Source organism: Palaemon carinicauda, chromosome 7, assembly GCF_036898095.1.
Source record: "Palaemon carinicauda isolate YSFRI2023 chromosome 7, ASM3689809v2, whole genome shotgun sequence".
NCBI lineage: Eukaryota > Metazoa > Arthropoda > Malacostraca > Decapoda > Palaemonidae > Palaemon > Palaemon carinicauda.
This window is the reverse complement of record NC_090731.1, coordinates 3,169,882-3,183,133: the sequence shown is the minus strand read 5'-3', so window position 1 is coordinate 3,183,133 and position 13,252 is coordinate 3,169,882. Positions and strand designations below refer to the sequence as shown.

The following is a 13,252-nucleotide window of genomic DNA, read 5'->3' as shown; positions in this document are numbered from 1 at the left end:
TGCCAGTCGAGATCTGGCTTTCGTGCCGTAAGGACTTTCTCTGTGCATATCGTGTCTTGAGATTCTGTGTAATTTCCAGTGGTAATAACAATCACCGTTAATGTGGATAACTTGAGGCCTCTTTTATTCGAAGGTAAGAAACAACACTGCCTTGCTTATAGTGTTATTATAACTTGAGGTTGTGAGGATTTCTTTTGCCTTTAGGCGTTTTTAGGTCCGTCCAGTGGGTGTAATAACCTTTGCGCAAGTTCAGTCATTTGGGACCGTACAAAACTTTCATTTTTTTCTCACGTGCATTATATATATATATATATATATATATATATATATATATATATATATATATATATATATATATATATATATATATATATATATATATATATATATATATACATACACACACATTTATCTATTTATTTATCGTGAATGCCCACGCTCGTATGTGGAAGCAACACCTGTTCACTTTGTAAACATTGAGACTGAACTAGAGACAGTAAGGTTATTAAATTATTGGCATTATATAGCGTGTGTGCGCGTGCGCTTGCGTGCGTTTATGTACAGGCAACACCTGTTTACTCTGTAAAAATTGAGACGGAGGTTATTAAATTATTGGGCATCGATAGCAACTGGCCTCCCCGGGCTTAACACCGAGCTATGTGGCCCAAATTCTACAATTCAATGCCAATATTAGGACCTTACTTTATGAATGAATTACGGCTAATTTCCCAGGCTTTATAACGGCGAACTTCATATTAGAATTACGGTAATATAAAAGAGGGTCGGTGACAAATGCAAATACTGTGAGTGTTTACAATCTGGATTCCAGTACATATTCAGGTTGCATACTTAGGACCACATTGGGTTCTGTGTTGGGTAGGGCTGTCTACGGGGTGGAAGATTGCATTTATTATTATTATTATTATTATTATTATTATTATTATTATTATTATTATTACTTATTTTTATTATTATTATTATTGTTGTTGTTATTATTACTTGCTAAGCTACAATCATAGTAAGAAAAGCAGAATGTTATGAGCCCGAGGGCTCCAACAGGGAAAATAGCCCAGTGAGGAAAGTAAATAAGCTAAGTACAAGAAAAGTAATTTATTTTAAGTGTTTAGTTGGAAATAAGGAAACTACAAACAAAGTAATTAATTTAGATGTTTCGTTGGGTAACCATAAATCTTTTGTGTTATAAGCCCAATAAGATATTAGGTTAAATAGAGAACCACCTAATGAGGGATAATGCCATGTTTTTAATTAAAATCTGGCACTCTTCAAAAGTTCAAACTTGCAGGAAATGTTTTTATGTTGAACAGGCTGACACAAGTATTAATATAGTTTATGAAATCTGTTTAAATGTTGTTAATGTTTAAAAAATATGCTTCAGTTATTCATTACTTGTTATATGGTTTATTTATTTCCTTATTTCCTTTCCTCACTGGGCTATTTTTCCCTGTTGAAACCCTTTGGGCTTATAGCATCATGGTTTTCCAACTAGGGTTGTTGTTTAGCTAATAATAATGATAATAATAATAATAATAATAATAATAATAATAATAGAATATTATGGCTAATAAAAGTAGGACTAGATTATCAACTGCCTTCTAGAGGCACCGTATCCTATCTTTGTGTCCAGGCTACGTGATAATGATAGTCCCAAAGACATGGCACACTCGAGGCACTACATTGGTCTACAATATCCTGTGACCTAGAATATCGTGTGACCTACGATATCCTGTGGTCTACGATATCCTGTAGTCTACGATATCCTGTGGTCTACGATATCCTATGGTCTATGATATCCTGTGACCTACGATGTCCTGTGGTCTACGATGTCCTGTGGTCTATGATATCCTGTGACCTACGATATCCTGTGGTCTACGATATCCTATGGTCTACGATATCCTGTGACCTACGATGTCCTGTGGTCTACGATATACTGTGGTCTATGATATCCTGTGGTCTACGATATCCTGTTGTCTACGATATACTGTTGTCTACGATATCCTGTGACCAAGAATATCCTGTGACCAAGGATATCCTGTGGTCTACGATATCCTGTGACCAAGGATATCCTGTGGTCTACGATATCCTGTGATCAAGGATATCCTGTGGTCTACGATATCCTGTGACCAAGGATATCCTGTGGTCTATGATATCTAGTGGTCTACAATATCCTGTGACTTACAATATCCTGTGACCTACGATATCATGCGGCCTACGATATCCTGTGGTCTACGATATCCTGTGACCTACGATATCCTGTGGTTTACGATATACTGTGGTCTACGATATCCTGTGGCCTAGAATATCCTGTGGTCTACGATATCCTGTGGTCTATGATATCCTGTGACCTACGATATCCTGTGACCTACGATATCCTGTGGTCTACGATATCCTGTGACCTACGATATCCTGTGACCTAAGATATCCTGTGGCCTACGATATCTTGATTCTTGTCACCGGTATAATATGAGACCTACCTTATACTACTGTTGATTTCTCCCTAATTGATATCTAACTTTATGATAACCCCAAAGGAAATGTTATAATATCTTGGTAACTGGCAGTTATAGAACAGCTGGTCGCAATGAAGAATGCCGCGTGGGAGAGTACTTTAGGTTTTATTTTAATTATCTAACTGATCAATTGGATCAATTGATTTTCATTTTGTTCGCAATTCAATATTACTTTACTTCTCTGTTCTGATAATAATCATATGGCTATTGATACCTGTTGCGTCTTTGTTTAAAGGTTTAAAGGCCGCTCATGAATGGCAGAGGCAAGGGACAGTGACATTGCCCTATCAAACAGGACAAAGCCCTAGCGACTGACCATATATACACATGATTAGCGCCCAAGCCCCCTCTCCACCCAAGCTAGGACCAAGGAGGGCCAGGCAATCGGTGCTAGTGACTCAGCAGATAGACTTATAGGCTCCCCTAAACTCCCCATCCATAGCTCACAACGAGGGCGAGGTTGCAGCGACCAAAGGAACTAACGTGTCTGAGTGGGACTCAAACCCTCGTCTGGCGTTCACCAGTCAGGGACGTTACCACATTGGCCACCACAGATTTAAATATTTTGGCATTTTAGATATCAGATTCTTCATGGAGTTAAATTCATAAATATGCATATCAGGATATATATATATATATATATATATATATATATATATATATACTAGTGAGGTATGACACATTCAAACATAGTAGACCGCGTACCATACCAGAATCAAAGCAGTGGGTCACATACTGTACCGGAAAGAACATCAAAACTTTGGATTAAAAAAAAAAAAAAACCTTGGATATTGGCATGGAGGAAGTAGCACCAGTATTTACTAAACATTCAATGACGTATTCAACCCTTTCGTTCAAAATTGCAAATAAATATTCATATATGCCAGTATCTATTCGTAATACCAAAAAGTTAATGATATTCTTGACGTACAGTATACTACGACTTATACTGTATCCATAATCACGGGAAAATATCTGGTTGTTTCACATGAGTAATTGCATATACCGTTGTTGATTTTTTTTATGCTTAGTCATTGCACTGTTGCCAAATATGTTGTTATAGTGTTCATTTCATTGTCAAGATACATAAACAAAGTCCTACTTGAGCACAGAACCCCCCCCCAAAAAAAAAAAAAAATTAATACGTTCCCTAATACTCTTAATAATTCATTAAATATCTTTATTATTATTATTATTATTATTATTATTATTACTTGCTAAGCTACAACCCTAGTTGGAAAAGCAGGATGCTTTAGGCCTAAGAGATGTATCGGCCACTTGCTTGTCTGGTAAGCTTACAGTAATCGAATTAAAAAAAAAAAAGAAAAAAAAAGAAACGTATCACAATATTGAACATACTTTGATAAAGATCCAGAACTATGAAGCGTAAAATACTGTCTGGAACATGTTCTTCAACAGCATTAGAACAAAAATATCCATTCCCAGATTGTTCATAAAACTTTGATTTTAATTATTATTTGTTTATCAATTTCCTTATTTTCTTTTCTCACTGGGCTATTTTCCCTGTTGGAGCCCTTGGGCTTATCCATGCAGTGTTCCATTGGAATCTGCTTATTATAGTAATAATGATATTCACGTATAACATTGATATCCGATTACAGCAGACGAGGGAAGAAATTGATGATTTGAACTATCTGAATGTAAAGACCATTTTAGAGCCCAGAGGCAGGGTTGCCAGGTTGGCCTGTTTTCAGGGCAAAAAAACTCAAATTTGGCCTTAAGTAACAAAATGAAAAAAGGGGGCCTTAAATACTGTATTTTTTGCCTTTTGTCCAATAAAGGGTTGGCCTTTTAAAGCTGCGACTTATATATTGTATTTTTGGCCTTTTTCTAATAAAGGGTTGGCCTTTAAAAGCTGCGACTTAAATATTGTATTTTTGGCCTTTTTTCTAATAAAGGGTTGGCCTTTTAAAGCTGCGACTTAAATACTGTATTTTTGGCCTTTTGTCCAATAAAGGGTTGGCCTTTTAAAGCTGCGACTTAAATATTGTATTTTTGGCCTTTTTTCTAATAAAGGGTTGGCCTTTTTAAGCTGCGACTTAAATATTGTATTTTTGGCCTTTTGTCTAATATAGGGTTGGCCTTTTAAAGCTGCGACTTAAATACTGTATTTTTGGCCTTTTTTCTAATATAGGGTTGGCCTTTTAAAGCTGCGACTTAAATATTGTATTTTTGGCCTTTTTTCTAATATAGGGTTGGCCTTTTAAAGCTGCGACTTAAATATTGTATTTTTGGCCTTTTTTCTAATATAGGGTTGGCCTTTTAAAGCTGCGACTTAAATACTGTATTTTTGGCCTTTTGTCTAATAAAGGGTTGGCCTTTTAAAGCTGCGACTTAAATACTGTATTTTTGGCCTTTTGTCTAATAAAGGGTTGGCCTTTTAAAGCTACGGTTGATTAGTAGTTGGCCTTTTCTCGTTTAGAAAACCTGGCAACCCTGGGAGCCTTTGCAGGGTTGCCAGCTTGTTGCTATCTAACATCACACCAAGATAGTACGACATTTTGGGAGGATTAGAAATGTGCGAAGAATCAAGTCATATAGTTTGTATGCATTAGCTTAATTCTCATGTTAATAAATAACCTAATTAATTTATTCACTTATTTACATTATTTATACTTTTTATTTATAAAAGCCTTCACGTAGGCTGTCAGACAGGCCTCCCTTTTTTCTTGGTATACATTTTAATTTTATGGGAATGTTACATTGTTGAAAATTTGAAAATTCCTGGAATAAATGTTGCCAGTGATTTGCCCTTTAAAAACGGATATATTGATGTTAAGGAGTGATATTACGGTCACCAACCCATAAACGATAATAACAAAGTAGGGTAAAAATTGCGCCTGTATTTACTGGAATGCGTCTGAGAGTATATTTTTTACGGAGAATTTTCGATTGAAATTACGGCTTTTTTTTAACATGACGCTCTATGATTCTATAAATACGTAGAGTATTTAATTAAAGTGTAATGTAAAGAAGTTAACAGCTTCAAAGTATATTCGTTATACCAGTTCTTGCTAGACTACTGTAAACACTATGGCCACAAATATGTGAAGTATGTAAGTAAAGTGAATTGTAAAGAAGTTAACAGCTTCAAACTACGAGTATATTGCTAATATCAGTTCTTGCTAGACTTGAAGCAGGGTTGCCAGGTTTTCTAAATGAAAAAATGCCAACTTCTAATCAACCGCAGCTTTAAAATGCCAACCCATTATTGAAAAAAGGCCAAAAATGTAGTATTTAAGGCCCACCTTTTTCATGATATTACTAAAGGCCTACCAGTTTCAAAAAAGGCCAAATTTGAGGGGGTATTTGGCCTGAAAAAATGCCAATCTGGCAACCCTGACTTGAAGCACCCTGGCCTTAATCAACGGTATTCGAATCAGTCTTGTATGAATGTGATACGGATGTGACTTAAAAATCTTTGCAACGCACACTAAGTCATGTTGACATAGATGCGCACAGGCAGCTACTACTACTATTTTTTTTTTTAATTTATGGTCTACGGCTGGTCTAAATTAGCGGTTATTGGTGGCTCCAGACCAGTCTAATCAGCGGTTGGTCTCCGGTAGTAAACATGATTTAAAATTCCTGCGGAGTTGGGGAGTTTGGAATACTATTTCTCTCTGCCTTCATCATCATGATCATCATGATCATCCTCGTCTCCTATGCCTATTGACGCAAAGGGCCTCATTTAGATTTCGCCACCTGTCTCTATCTTGAGCTTTTAAATCCATACTTCTCCATTCATCATCATCTTCTCTTACAAACTTATAATGGATATATATATATATATATATATATATATATATATATATATATATATATATGTATATATATATATATATATATATATATATATATATATATATATATATATATATATATATATATATATATATATATATATATCATTGTTATCATCAGCCGTAAGAAGTATACTGTAGGACAAAGGCCTCAGGCGTATCCTAACACTTCCATCTGTTTATGGTCTTTCTATACCAATGTATTCCCGCAAATTTTCTTAGTTCGCCAATCCATCGTCTCCTCTTTCTCCTCCTTATTCTGTTATTCTTTTTTGACCTTCTATTATCTGTCATTCTCACTACATGTTCTGTCCATTTCTTTTTCTTACATGTAAGAATATCCCCTTCTTTAGTTTGCTCTCGTATACATGTTGCTCTTTTTCTGTCAGTGTTATTCTCATCGTTATTCTATCAATTGCTCTGAATTGTAACTAGCATAAGTTGTAAGGATTTAATAAGGCTCTTAAGTTTCTGACGCATAAGTTGATACTAGTTTGACCATATGATTAAATACTTGTTTTTTTAGAGAAAGTGGCACTTTTCTATTCATAATTTCTTCTTTTTTTTTTTACCAAAAACTCTCCATCCCAAGCTTATCCTTCTTTTCAGTTTGTTTCATGTTTTGGGGATTACAGTCTGTCCTAAGTGCGTATATTCATTAACAATCTCTAGAGGTTCGTCAATAACCTTCATTCGTTATCTTCATTTTCATTGAACACTCAGTTTTACTCATATTCATTTTCAGTCCTCCGTTTCTGCTTTCTTTATTCAAATCTTCTAAGTTTTACTCATATTCGTTTTCAGTCCTGCGTTTCTGCTTTCTCTATTCAAGTCTTCCAAGTTCTACTCATATTCGTTTTCAGTCCTGCGTTTCTGCTTTCTCTATTCAAGTCTTCCAAGTTCTACTCATATTCGTTTTCAGTCCTGCGTTTCTGCTTTCTCTATTCAAGTCTTCCAAGTTCTACTCATATTCGTTTTCAGTCCTGCGTTTCTGCTTTCTCTATTCAAGTCTTCCAAGTTCTTCTCATATTCGTTTTCAGTCCTGCGTTTCTGCTTTCTCTATTCAAGTCTTCCAAGTTCTACTCATATTCGTTTTCAGTCCTGCGTTTCTGCTTTCTCTATTCAAGTCTTCCAAGTTCTACTCATCTTCGTTTTCAGTCCTGCGTTTCTGCTTTCTCTATTCAAGTCTTCCAAGTTCTACTCATATTCGTTTTCAGTCCTGCGTTTCTGCTTTCTCTATTCAAGTCTTCCAAGTTCTACTCATATTCGTTTTCAGTCCTGCGTTTCTGCTTTCTCTATTCAAATCTTCCAAGTTCTACTCATTTTCATTTTCAGTCCTACTTTTCTGCTTTCTCTATTCAAATCTAGGTAAGTTTTATTCATATTCATTTTCAGTCCTACGTTTCTGCTTTCTCTATTCAAATTTTCTAAGTTTTACTCATATTCGTTTTGAGTCCTACATTTCTGCTTTCTCTATTCAAATCTTCTAAGTAAGTTTTACCCATATTCGTTTTGAGTCCTACGTTTCTGCTTTCTCTATTCAAATCTTCTAAGTTTTACTCATATTCATTTTCAGTCCTACATTTCTGCTTTCTCTAGACAAATCTTCTAAGTTTTACTCATATTCATTTTCAGTCCTACGTATCTGCTTTATTCTAAGTTTTACTCATATTCATTTTAAGTCCTACGTTTTTGCTTTCTCTATTCAAATCTAAGTTTTACTCATATTCATTTTCAGTCCTACGTTTCTGCTTTCTCTAGTCAAATCTTCTATGTTTTACTCATATTCATTTTCAGTCCTACGTTTCTGTTTTCTCTATTCAAATCTTCTAAGTTTTACTCATATTCATTTTCAGTCCTACGTTTCTGCTTTCTCTATGCAAATCTTCTAAGTTTTACTCATGTTCATTTTCAGTCCTACGTTTCTGTTTTCTCTATTCAAATCTTCCAAGTTTTACTCATGTTCATTTTCAGTCCTACGTTTCTGCTTTCTCTATTCAAATCTTCTAAGTTTTACTTATGTTCATTTTCAGTCCTACATTTCTGCTTTTTCTATTCAAATCTTCTAAGTTTTACTCATATTCATTTTCAGTCCTACTTTTCTGCTTTCTCTATTCAAATCTTCCAAGTTTTACTCATATTCATTTTCAGTCCTACGTTTCTGCTTTCTCTATTCAAATATTTTAAGTTTTACTCATGTTCGTTTTCAGTCCTACGTTTCTGCTTTCTCTATTCAAATCTTCTAAGTTTTACTCATATTCATTTTCAGTCCTACTTTTCTGCTTTCTCTATTCAAATCTTCCAAGTTTTACTCATATTCATTTTCAGTCCTACTTTTCTGCTTTCTCTATTCAAATCTTCCAAGTTTTACTCATATTCATTTTCAGTCCTACGTTTCTGCTTTCTCTATTCAAATATTTTAAGTTTTACTCATGTTCATTTTAAGTCCTACGTTTCTGCTTTCTCTAGTCAAATCTTCTATGTTTTACTCATATTCATTTTCAGTCCTACGTTTCTGCTTTCTCTATTCAAATCTTCTAAGTTTTACTCATGTTCATTTTCAGTCCTACGTTTCTGCTTTCTCTATTCAAATCTTCTAAGTTTTACTCATATTCATTTTCAGTCCTACTTTTCTGCTTTCTCTATTCAAATCTTCCAAGTTTTACTTATATTCATTTTCAGTCCTACGTTTCTGCTTTCTCTATTCAAATATTTTAAGTTTTACTCATATTCATTTTCAGTCCTACATCTCTGCTTTCTCTACACAAATCTTCTAAGTTTTACTCATATTCATTTTCAGGCCTACATATCTGCTTTCTCTACACAAATCTTCTAAGTTTTACTCATATTCATTTTCAGTCCTACGTTTCTGCTTTCTCTATTCAAATCTTCCAAGTTTTACTCATATTCATTTTCAGTCCTACATCTCTGCTTTCTCTACACAAATCTTCTAAGTTTTACTCATATTCATTTTCAGTCCTACGTTTCTGCTTTCTCTATTCAAATCTTCCAAGTTTTACTCATATTCATTTTCAGTCCTACTCAAATTTTCCAAGTTTTACTCATATTCATTTTCAGTCCTACGTTTCTGCTTTCTCTATTCAAATCTTCTAAGGTTTACTCATATTCATTTTCAGTCCTACGTTTCTGCTTTCTCTATACAAATCTTCCATTATCATTTGCAATTCCTTCTCCTCTTCACTAAACAGAACTATGTCATCTGCAAATCTCAAGTTGTTGAGGTATTTCCCATTAATGTTAATTGATATTCTGTATAATTATGGTCGTTTGGAATAAATTGGTGGTTATGCTAATTCAGTCTTATGGTTAATAAGATTTTAAAGCAGAAGCAGGATTTTTGTGGGTTCTATTGTGGATTTGAAAATTTCAAAATAATACAGCACGCTTCGATAACCGGTTTTGGCCGGTTCAACAGGTTTGAAATTTGACCGCCGAAAGCACCCTTGCTATTCGAGACGGCTGGGAGGTCTTCAACTGCATTACCAGGCAAACAATAAAGTAAAACATTTGGAGATCTGTCTGCTTATGAAATTGTAATGTTTAGCTTTTTTTATTGAGCCTGTTAGGAAAGTGTTATTGCCAATTAGCCATAGGCAGAGTTTTTACAGTACCTGTTATGAAAGAGTATTAAGGCCAATTAGCCATAGGCAGAGTTTTTACAGTACCTGTTATGAAAGAGTATTAAGGCCAATTAGCCATAGGCAGAGTTTTTACAGTACCTGTTACGAGAGTATTATTGCCAATTAGCCATAGGCAGAGTTTTTACAGTACCTGTTATGAAAGAGTATTAAGGCCAATTAGCCATAGGCAGAGTTTTTACAGTACCTGTTACGAGAGTATTATTGCCAATTAGCCATAGGCAGAGTTTTTACAGTACCTGTTACGAAAGAGTGTTATTGCCAATTAGCCATAGGTGGAGTTTTTATAGTACTGTTATGAAAGAGTATTATTGCTAATTAGCCATAGGCAGAAATTTTTGTAGCACAAGTAATAAGTTCAGACCTATGACAAACTAATGAGTAATTACTACTACTACTACTACTACTACTACTACTACTACTACTACTAGCCAAAGGTAGAGTTTTTACAGTACCTGTTATGGAAGTGTTATCGCCAATTAGCCATAGGCAGAACTTTTTATAGCACAAGTAATAAGTTTAGACCTATGACAAACTAATGAGTAATTACTACTACTACTACTACTACTACTACTACTACTATCAACCCTTCCCACCCCTCCCTCCTTTCCTAACTGCAACACAGCAGTTTGGGCAATTTGTTGAAGATTGTGGTTCACGGGTGTATCTCTCGGGGTATCCCCTCTCATCTGGGTATGATTACACTCTCCCCCACACGGGTGTATCTTTTTTGGGTACCCCCTCTCATCTGGGTATGACTACTCTCCCCCCCCCCTACTCGGAGAGTGGGGAGTAATCGAGTAGTCAAACGTTTTGCAATGCCTCTCAGCGTGACAGGAAAGACATTATATATATGTATATATATATATATATATATATATATATATATATATTTATATATATATATATATATATATATACACATTATATATATGTATGTATATGGCAGAAAATAAATACAATATCGTGTTCAAATAGAAATAAATTTCTTACCTCATACTTATATATATATATATATATATATATATATATATATATATATATATATATATATATATATATATATATACACGCACACATATATACATATATATATATATATATATATATATATATATATATATATATATATATATATATATATATATATATATTTATACATACATACATAATTACTTGCCTTAAAAAATGAAATGTCTGACCATTTCTCTACAAAGTAAAAAGCCAAATTGTATTTCCGATAGGAAATAAAAAAAAAAGGAAAGATGATGTCAAAAAAGACACTTCTATCACTTCCTTTAAAACTGGAACTCAAACGGCCATTTCCTGACCATTAACAGCAACTTTTTTTTTTTTTTTTTTTTTTTTTTTTTTTTTTTTTTTTTTTTTTTTTTTTTTTTGACTACTGTTCTTCTAAAGGCTACTTTCATTACCGCCCGAGACAACTTTTTGTCAGTTATTGCGTAATCGGTAGTTTTTTTTTCGCTGTTCACTTATAGTCCATTTCTTTTAGCGATGCATATTTGCACCGACTCGCAGCGGTGCCCTTTTAGCTCGGAAAAGTTTCCGGATCGCTGATTGGTTGGACAAGATAATTCTAACCAATCAGCGATTAGGAAACTTTTTTGAGCGAAAATGGCACCCCAGTGAGTCGGTGCAAATCTGCCTCATTAAAAAAAATTGACTATAGTTTTCCATGGAAAGAGACTCGTAAGCAAAAAAATCTACCGTATGAAAATCCTTGAGGATCATTTGTGCGTGTTTGGCTTATGAGCTAAGAATATTTCATTTTAGTATAAACTACAATAAACGGTTAAAATCATGGGATAAATGTTGCCAGGCATTGACCGTTTTAAAAACGGATATATTGACTTTAAAAGAGTGATATTACGATCACCAACCCGTGAAAGATAATAACAAAGTAGGGTAGAAATTACGGTCGCTTGGATTTCTGAAATTACGGATGAGAACTTTATATTTTTACGGAGAATTTCATATTAAAATTATGGATTTTTTAAGTAGCTTAAAATAATTTGAAGATCATGTATGCTTGTTTGTATACGGATGAGAACTTTATATTTTTACGGAGGATTTATAATTAAAACTTTTTTTTTTTTTAAGTAGCCTAAATTAATTCGATGATCATATATGCTCGCTTGTCATAAGCACAGAATATTGCTTGTATAACCTATGTTTTAAGAGGCATTCTCTCATCTCCAGTAGTAAGCTCTGAAGACAACTCGACTTTTTTTTTTCTTTTTTTTTATTGAATTAGTGTATGAATGACAGCTGGGAGGAGGAAATGTCAGGGAGAACCAGATGGAAAAAGTAGAATTCCTCTGAATGTGAACGGTCTAAGACTGGGGCTGACGGAGGAGAAATAATCCGTGTATTAAAAGGCGAGAGAGAGAGAGAGAGAGAGAGAGAGAGAGAGAGAGAGAGAGAGAGAGACCCCAGAAGGTTAAGGAGAGAGAGAGAGAGAGAGAGAGAGAGAGAGAGAGAGAGAGAGAGAGAGAGAGAGAGAGAGGATGTTGTGTCTTTGCTGTTTAAATCCATTTAGGAAGCACAAACATGAATGAGAGAGAGAGAGAGAGAGAGAGAGAGAGAGACCCCAGAAGGTTAAGAAGGGGAGAGAGAGAGAGAGAGACCGACCGAGTAGTGATACAACAAGGTTAAGAAGAAGAAGAAAGAGATATACTATCCAGGAGAGAGAGAGAAAAAGTGTGAGAGGGAGTGTGAGGAAGGGGGGAAAGGGGAAATAATAGTCATACACTGGAAAGAGAAAGAGAGAAAGAGAGAGAGAGAGAAAGAATTATTATTATTATCATAACAGAGTGTGTTCCTAATCATAAACAAGATTAGTAATTGTGAGTTTTACATTATTGATACAATTAGAGATGGATTAGAAATAAAGGAGGTAAAGCCCTTTACATATCTTTAACGTAAGAAAAACGTAATTTTAATCTGAAATTCTCCGTAGATATATACTGTTCTCGGCCGTATTTCAGTAAAAATACAGGCGTCCGTAATTTTTACCCGGATTTATTATCTTTTACAGGTTGGTGAATGGAATATCAATCCTTTACGTTAAAATATCCGGTGTTATTATTATTATTATTATTATTATTATTATTAACCGAGCTACAACCCCAGTTGGAAAAGCAAGATGCTATAAGCCCAACAGGGAAAAATAGCCCAGTGAGGAAAGGAAATAAGGAAATAAATAAATGATGAGAATAAA

The 13,252-nt window shown here is 34.4% G+C and overlaps 1 protein-coding gene across 1 annotated transcript in view; it reads left to right on the top strand.

The window, feature by feature from the left end:
• Positions 1–13,252, top strand: part of CalpC (calpain-C) — a 74,282-nt gene continuing 61,030 nt past the window's right edge. The window contains exon 1 of the mRNA XM_068376497.1: positions 1–133. The gene's annotated coding sequence lies outside the window, so the exon portion shown is untranslated. The remainder of the gene's footprint in view (positions 134–13,252) is intronic.